This window comes from Stegostoma tigrinum, chromosome 10, assembly GCF_030684315.1.
Source record: "Stegostoma tigrinum isolate sSteTig4 chromosome 10, sSteTig4.hap1, whole genome shotgun sequence".
In the NCBI taxonomy this organism is placed as follows: Eukaryota; Metazoa; Chordata; class Chondrichthyes; order Orectolobiformes; family Stegostomatidae; genus Stegostoma; species Stegostoma tigrinum.
The window spans coordinates 45,275,510-45,284,995 of NC_081363.1; positions in this window are offsets into that span (position 1 = coordinate 45,275,510).

Sequence of the window (9,486 nt, forward strand, 5' to 3'; positions counted from 1 at the left end):
CTTCACAAACCTAAGATGTTGGTCACTAGATCCTGGTGATTTGTCAGATCTCAGTCCTTCAAGTTTTTCCAAAACATTTTTCCCTGTTAACATTAGTTATCCTAATTTCCTTACTCTGTTTAACACTTAAGCAATCCTGTATTTCAGGCTATATACAGTTTGAGTTTCTGACTGTGAAGACAAGCACAATATAATTATTCCATTTTCTGCTGTTTTCATATTCCACACCATTTCTTATGCCTTTGATCCAAATAGACCAACATTTACTTTAATTATTCCATCATTATTTAATTTTATAGTTATATTCTAATTATATTTTAAAGGCTATTGTGAACACTGACTTATCCCCCTTGCTCTTGTATTCATTTTTTTTCATGAATCTGTTGGTGGAAGTTTGATGATTTCTAAGAAGTAGGAGGGATTGAGTTTCTTAAGTGTGACACTGTTGCAATCCCTGTCTACGGAAGTCATGTTTAAGCATCTTCTCCAACATTATCCTCATATTTCCCAGGTAAGCTGAGCGATGCTTAAAAAGGTTGTTCAGGTGACATAAAGTTCTACTTCTACTTGCTTTCACTAATGTCTTCACTAAGGATCTTTGTTCTGAGCCTGTGTGCAGGTTCACAGCTACAGCTCCCAGTGAATCCACACTTGCTCCTGCTTCAGGTGGCCACCACCAGCAGACATAGGATAGACAGATGATGGAAAGATAATGAAAATGACTTCTGCATGAAATGGATTGTAATGTAGGAATATCGCGCATTGTCAGCATCACTCTCATATCCTGACATATCTTGGTCCTAGGGCAAGATGGTTCTGGACTGCTGGAAATAGAGCTGAACAAGATATGGAAAACATCTTGGTTATCCACTGAATCTGGATATAGGGCACACTGGTGTTGACTTGCCTTTAGGGCTATTGGATTTTTGATTGATCTCATCTACTATATTTGCACACCAGGGTAGATAAATTGCCTCAGTTGCCAAATGTAGGAAAGCTAATTTCTAAGCTCACCTGGTTTGGCCCACCTATTGAGGCTGTTTTCTGGTGTGTAGTCACTGGCTACCTGGACCACAGGTGAAAGCTGAGTGAAAGTAGCTTGCAATCCAGGATAAGCTGCAATGAGATGTTGTCCTCTACCGAGTCCTTGTGTAAGTTGGGTGTATGTTCTCTAAAGTTTAGAAAAGCGAGGGGTGATCTTATCATAACATCCAAGATTGTGAAGGGGTAGATAGTGAGAGATTGTTTCCGTTGACTCAGGAAATCTAGAACAAAGGGGCTGAGTTTCAGGATTAGGGGGTGATTGTTTAGACTGAGATGAGGAGAGATGCCATCAGTGAAATGGGTGTGAACATTTGCATTTTCTACCCTCAAAGGTTGTGGATGGGCCATTATTGAATATATTTAAGTTTGAAGTTGGTGCATTGTTGATCTCTCAGGGAATTAAGGAGAAAGAGGAGCAGACAGGAAATTGGTTTTGAAACCCAGCAAAGATCAGTTGGCGAAGCAGAGTTGAAACATTTATGTTCTGCGTTGACATGATGGTTGAAAGATTGAGCAAACAGCAGACTATACAGAATGAATGATGTGCCGACTGTGGCCAGGCACCAACTGCATATTCAGGGAGTGGTAACATTAGCAGAATGATACACCTCAGTCTTGAGGTGAGGCATCCACAAAACTGAATTTGCAGTTAATGGCATACTGTAGAGCCCAGTGGCTAATCTAGTAAAAGATACAACAATACCAAATTGTCCTGTCATTTCACATTGACATTAGGAATGAAAACTTTAGGTAAATAATTCCTGCATCTGAATGCAGATGGTCAACCGTTTCTGAGAGAAATCTTTGAGCTTAAACAATTGACTCTTTATTTCTTAAATTGGATATCATTTTTGAATATATATTCTCAGACCTAATTATCAAAACTCTGAAACACAATAGATCATTAGGCTGAAATCTTTATGGCAAAAATCAAATGTTTTCTGCCAGAAATAAATTTGACTAAACAGAATAATAGAAATCAAAATGCACAAGCAATTTATACCAGTTATAGTAAGTACCATAAATCATTGCTGAAAGTTTAATGGAAGTTATACTCTGCACACAAGGAGCTAAACTCCTCACTAAGGTTCATTTGTTCTAAACTGACAGTGACAACAGAAATTGCTTGTATCTGCAATTATTGTACCGGGGTTAGCCCTTCATTATGGTGTCATTTTTAGATTTCTACCCTTATGCAAATATTTATTAAATAATCCCAGGAACCAAATAAATTATTTTTAAGGCTCATTTTATTTTGATCAATAAAATCACCCAGCATATAAAATTTGTAACTGGTAACACTGACAAGATTACATAAAGTTTCAAATGATTACAATTTTTTGCCACACATAATTAAACCAGTTCCTCACTCTAGAGCTCCAATGTTAGTGTTATCCATTCTCATGTCTGATGTAGGACCACGCTTTTGCTACCAAGACACACAGCTTGACTTGGGGAATTCCCTGATTTGGCAAGCATGACTCAGCTTAAAGGACCTGCCAGAACTAATGTCTGCTTTGGGGAGGAGGGCACAGTGAAACGCATTGACTCTGGAAGTAGGGCAGGTACAGTGATGACCACGCGTGGGACTTTTGCCTGGAGGCTGCTCTACTTCTCTGGAACTTTATCCCCCTTCCTTTAACAAACTCTTGCCTTCTCACCTATCACATCCCTTCACACTTAGCTGGCCCCACTATGCCAACTCATGACCCCTATTGAGTACTACATGCCTCCATATTACTTTCATAGATATTCACTCAGTATCAATCATGAGCAGAACCTAGGAGACTTATGCAGGCAAATAAAAATATTCTAACAATGCATTCAGCTCTTACTCATACACACTTCATAGTGAAAATACTCCCATTCATGAAACTCAATCAAGGGTTTGAAATCTGCTCAAGTGATTAATCTCTTGCAAAAACAATAGTTTATTCTGGTCCCATATAAAAGACATTTAATTCTTTGAACAATGAATGCAGAAGCTCCAGCTGAGGTAAATCATCACACTTTTGAAATTCAGCCAAGCATTCCAATTGAAATTACAATAGCCCTGTATTGAAACTGCATGACAGATGGCATTACTTTTATCTAACTCATATCAAGCGGTCAATCAATAAAAATAGTCCAGTAGAAAGTTTTCCTTTCATGTTTAAAGAGATTTTCAAAAACTTGAGATTACTGTGTAAATTTATGATGCTCATACTGCAAGTTAAGGATCTTGGATAGGACATGTTTGAACTTAGCACTACGATCCAATGGCCTTGCAGAGTTCAGATTTACTTCCTGTGTGAGTCACATAACTTCATACAGCTGGTAAAAATTCTGCCTTTGGGACTTGTCCATGACTTTAAATGGTTCCAGAATTTTACTGACTCTGCAAAAACCCAGGCCAGCGAGTACGATTCCCTCTACTCTGCTAGTACTTGTGTGTTGTACATTATCTCCTTCCTCCCTTCAGCATATATCTACACCACACATTGTGATACTGGACTCATGTGATACTTTAATTCTACCAGCATCAGGTACCATGTACCTTGCCAGTTGGATTACAATCAAATCCAAATGCAAACAGTTAAGTGAACCCAATATTTTTGCTGCTCTCTCTTTATTGGGAACAGTTAACAGAATTACAATTGATTTCAGCCCACTGACTATTTATTTCTGATCGGCCCTAACAACTAAATTATAGGAAATTTCACCACTTAGTTTCTTTATAATCTTCTCAAAGCAGTGAATAATTATGAATTTGGAGATTCCCCCCAATTCATATTAAATATTTCTACTGCAAGAAAGATCACTTTTCCTATCTCCTTAATAATTTCCAGTATCTTGCCTCCATTAGTCTCACTCATGTCTTTATTACTTCTAATTTTGACTATTCCAAAGCTCTCGTGCTGATCTCCAACATTCTACTTTCAGTGAACATGAGATCGTCTGCACCTCTGCATCCTATATCTTTTCTCACAGCAAATCTTTGACAGCTGCGATCCTGATGTTCTCTGACTTATATGAGTTCTTCAGTCTTAATTTTAAAATTCCTATTCTTTTTATCAAATTGTTACATGTTTCAGTGCTCACTACTTCTGTAAACTCCTCCAGCCTCAAACCCTCTGAGGTAACTGCGCTCCTCTAATACAGGCTGCTTGTGTATCTGAAATTTTGATCACTCCACCATTGCTGGCTAAACCTTCAGTTAGTTTGGTCCCAAACTCTGACTGCTGTGTCTGGAGCAAATATCAGAAGCTGTGCAAAATTTCAGGAACTGTGCAAGGCAGTTCCGGAGTAACAGTTGTTGCATTAGGTGCGCGGCAGCCTTTTAGAGATGATGCTGGTTTCAGAAAGGTTGGTCTATTCCAGGATATCCTGGCAGTGGCAAGTTGTTGCAGGAATAGTGGGTGGTAATATGGAGCTAGAATAGAAGTGGCATAGCTAACTGGTGAGCATGTTTGCTAAGTGAGAAAACCCCTGCTAGCTATTATGGCGAGAAACCTTCCATAAAACCAAACACAGCTGGTACTTAGCCTAAAAGGTAAGATTCAGCGCATTGACTTTTACCAAGATTTGTATCATCTGATCTGAAATTTCCTTATGCAGCTTGGTGTCACATTTGGTTTCATACTATTCGAATGAAGCACCTTGGAACAGTGAAAGTGGTACATTAATATCGGGTGTTGATGATGATGATTACAGGCTGTTACCCTGTAGCACCTTTTATCAGGGCTGTTCCCTTTTAAAAAAGATTGATTCCTATCCTGCAGAATTTTACTTACATTAATATTTCAAAGCCGGTGTACAAATCTTCTTCAAATTCTAAAATAAATGTAATCTAGCCTCATGACTTTGATGATTGTCAGCCCTCTAATTATTTGAAGAAAGTCTGAAACAAATTATAACCATTGTCAGGTAAAAGTTATGAGTAAATAATCATTCTCAGCCTCCTCCTTAAGGCCATACTATCACAGATACCGGCACGAAGCTAATTTGACTCACTCCATATGCTCTGCACCGTCTCAGTTCATTGGTTGCAACTATTGCCACAGATTCTAGCAATATCGCAGTTTTAATACTCAATGGAGTGAAAGATAATCATTCATTATAATCTTTTTAATGCTGTTGGCATCAAGCAATTTTAATTATTTATAAAGCCCAGGATCCCATTTTCTTTATGAACTGCTTTGTTAATCTCTCCTCGAGCTCTAAAAATTTGGGCTCAACTATCCCAGGTTTCTTGCACCTCCAGCAGATATCATCCTTTTTCATTTGCTCTGCATTGAATTTTATCTGCTGTGTGCCTGCCACTTCTGCAGCTGGTCGTGTCCTCTTAAAGCCTATTACTATCTTCCTCAATGTTTAGTGTACATTCAAGTATTGTGTCATCTTCACATTTTAAAATTCCATCTTGTCCTTTTTTTGGGTCCCTTGCTGCTTGTTGTATATATTAATGCTTAAGACTCAAAAGTAGGAGGCATGATTGGGAAATTTGCAGAGGAGCTAAAACTTGGCTATATGGTTGACTGTGAACAGGATAGCTGTTGAGTGCAGGATGATTTGAGTGGGTGTAAAAGTGGCAAATGGAATTCAATCTGGAGAATGCAAAACAACAAAGCAAGGGAATACATAACAAATGGGGGGTGGGGGTGGTATCGAGAGGGGTAAAGGAAGTGAGAGACTCTGGAGTGCGCATCCATAGGTTCCTGAAAGTGGCAGGAGAGGGAGATCAGGTGATAATGAAGGCATACCAGATTGATTCCTGGGATGGTAGTACTGTCATGTGAAGAAAGACTGGGCTTGCACCCGCTGGAATTTAGAAGAATAAGGGGAGCTCTCATGGAAACACGCAAAATCCTGATGAGACTGGGCAGGCTAGATGTGGGAAGAATGTTCCTGATTTTGGGGAAGTCCAGAACTAACGGTCACAGTCTAAAAATAAGGGATAAGCTACTCAGGACTGACACGAGGAAGAATTTCTTTACTCAGAGAATTGTTAACCTGTGGAATTCTCTACCACAGAAAGCTGTTGGGGCCAGTTCAACAAATATATTCAAGAGGGAGCTAGACATGGCCCTTGTGGCTGAAGGGATCAGGGGTATGGATAGAAAGCTGGGAGTGGGATACTGAAATTGCATGAGCAGCCATGACCATATTGAATGCTGGTGCAGGATTTAAGGGCCAAATGGCCTACTCCTGCACCTAATTCTCTACCTTTTTATGTTTCTATGAAGATGTTCTTTATTGGGTAAGGTAATGAATACAAATGCAGGAATATAATGCTGGAACTATATAAGACACAGGTTAGGCCTCAGCTCGAGTTTTTCTTACACTTGTGGTTGCCATATTACAGGAAGGGCAAAATTGCTCTCGAGATAACACAGAGATTTACAAGAATATCATTTTTTTTCCATGCTGACATTACTGATTGGAAATCATTTGTCACAATCCAAGACAAGAATCCCTGTATTCAGATCAGCTTAAACATTCATTATACCATAGAAGGTCAAGTTGACACAGAGCTTTTTAAATGGGTGTAAGCGCTGGGGTCAGCATAGTTGTGAAAAAAATGGTTACTCATTTAAGAAGAGATCCTCCAAATTCATCAGCAAGTCATTTTCAATCAAGGCAGCTGGCAACCTGAACTGGCTCAGTGGTTAGCATTGCTGCTTCAGTGCCAGGGACCCGGGTTCTATTCCAACTTTGGGGCACTGTCTGTGTGAAGTTTGCACATTCTTCCTGTGTCTGCATGGGTTTCCTCCCACAGTCCAAAGAAGTGTAGGTTTGGTGATCGGCCATGCTAAATGCCCATGATGTGCAGGTTTATATGGGTTAGCCATGATAAACGTAGGATTACAGGGATATGTTAGTCGGGGCTGGGCGTTGGTGGGTGGACATTGCATGGGTCTGTGCGTGATGCTCTTTAGAGGGTCAATTTAGACTCAATGGGTTGAATGGCCTGCTTCTACACAGTAGGGATTCTATGAGTCTAGAATGTAAGATTACCCTTTCAGATAGCCTGGAGTGATCAGCAGTTCCTGCGTTTCATTTGCAGTTTTAGTGTAGGGTAACTTTAAGATTATCCCGCTTGTGAAGTCTCAGTGGTCTAACCAGCTGTGCATCATCAAATGCAAAGGCTAGACTGTTTACAGGTTTTCAGGCAGATGTTCTATATTATGTTCCAGGTGAATGTATTTAAACTCACTGTTCATAATAGGACACAGGTGAAACAGTAGTAGACCTCCATTATTTGAAATAAAAGAGTGAGGTGAGTTAATGATGTGCCAGTTCACATCAGCTCAAATCCTTTATCTGTTGCCAAATATTTAAAAGTTTCTAAACCAGACAGGAATTTCAGCTTCACTACATTCTGGAGGAAGATTTCAGATATACATTCATTTTGTTGTCTCTAGTAAATTACTAATAAGGTATCAGTTCTACTCAAAGGCCAGGGACTTACAGGATTATGTGTACATGGTGACTAAATTCAAAATTATTCTGTTTTATGTGTTGATCTCGCTAATAGCTCACATTTCTTGCTGAGCTCATTTTCCTGTACCAGAACATAAAACACAGCATAAAGCAAGCACATGATTAACCATGTGAGGCTGGATGAACACAGCAGGCCAAGCAGCATCTCAGGAGCACAAAAGCTGACGTTTCGGGCCTAGACCCTTCATCAGAGAGGGGGATGGGGGGAGGGAACTGGAATAAATAGGGAGAGAGGGGGAGGCGGACCGAAGATGGAGAGTAAAGAAGATAGGTGGAGAAGGTGTGGGTGGGGAGGTAGGGAGGGGATAGGTCAGTCCAGGGAAGACGGACAGGTCAAGCAGGTGGGATGAGGTTAGTAGGTAGCTGGGGGTGCGGCTTGGGGTGGGAGGAAGGGATGGGTGAGAGGAAGAACCGGTTAGGGAGGCAGAGACAGGTTGGACTGGTTTTGGGATGCAGTGGGTGGGGGGGAAGAGCTGGGCTGGTTGTGTGGTGCAGTGGGGGGAGGGGATGAACTGGGCTGGTTTAGGGATGCAGTGGGGGAAGGGGAGATTTTGAAACTGGTGAAGTCCACATTGATACCATATGGCTGCAGGGTTCCCAGGCGGAATATGAGTTGCTGTTCCTGCAACCTTCGGGTGGCATCATTGTGGCAGTGCAGGAGGCCCATGATGGACATGTCATCAAGAGAATGGGAGGGGGAGTGGAAATGGTTTGCGACTGGGAGGTGCAGTTGTTTCAACCGGGAACCCAACCCTCCTTCCACTGACCCCTTCACCCGCTTCCAACACAAGTCCTCCTCCTGGACACCACCCCCAGGCCTCCTACCCTCCCTCGACCTCTTCATCTCCAACTGCCGTCGACACATTAACCGCCTCAACCTCTCCACCCCTCTCACCCACTCCAACCTCTCCCCCGCAGAACGGGCAGCCCTCCGCTCCCTCCGCTCCAACCCCAACCTCACCATCAAACCCGCAGACAAGGGTGGCGCAGTGGTAGTATGGCGTACTGACCTCTACATCGCCGAGGCCAGACGCCAACTCTCCGACACCACCTCCTACCGCCTCCTCGATCATGACCCCACACCCGAGCACCAAACCATCATCTCCAACACCATTCATGACCTCATCACCTCAGGGGACCTCCCACCCACAGCCTCCAACCTCATTGTTCCCCAACCCCGCACGGCCCGTTTCTATCTCCTTCCCAAAATCCACAAACCTGCCTGCCCTGGTCGACCCATCGTCTCAGCCTGCTCCTGCCCCACCGAACTCATCTCCACCTATCTGGACTCCATTTTCTCCCCTTTGGTCCAGGAACTCCCCACCTATGTCCGTGACACCACCCACGCCCTCCACCTCCTCCAGGACTTCCAATTCCCTGGCCCCCAACACCTCATATTCACCATGGACGTCCAGTCCCTGTACACCTGCATTCCGCATGGAGATGGCCTCAAGGCCCTCCGCTTCTTCCTGTCCCGCAGGCCCGACCAGGCCCCCTCCACCGACACTCTCATCCGCCTAGCGGAACTCGTCCTCACACTCAACAACTTCTCTTTTGACTCCTCCCACTTCCTACAGACTAAGGGGGTGGCCATGGGCACCCGCATGGGCCCCAGCTATGCCTGCCTCTTTGTAGGTTACGTGGAACAGTCCATCTTCCGCACCTACACAGGCCCCAAACCCCACCTCTTCCTCCGGTACATTGATGACTGTATCGGCGCCGCCTCTTGCTCCCCAGAGGAGCTCGAACAGTTCATCCACTTCACCAACACCTTCCACCCCAACCTTCAGTTCACCTGGGCCATCTCCAGCACATCCCTCACCTTCCTGGACCTCTCAGTCTCCATCTCAGGCAACCAGCTTGTAACTGATGTCCATTTCAAGCCCACCGACTCCCACAGCTACCTAGAATACACCTCCTCCCACCCACCCTCCTGCAAAAATTCCATCCCCTATTCCC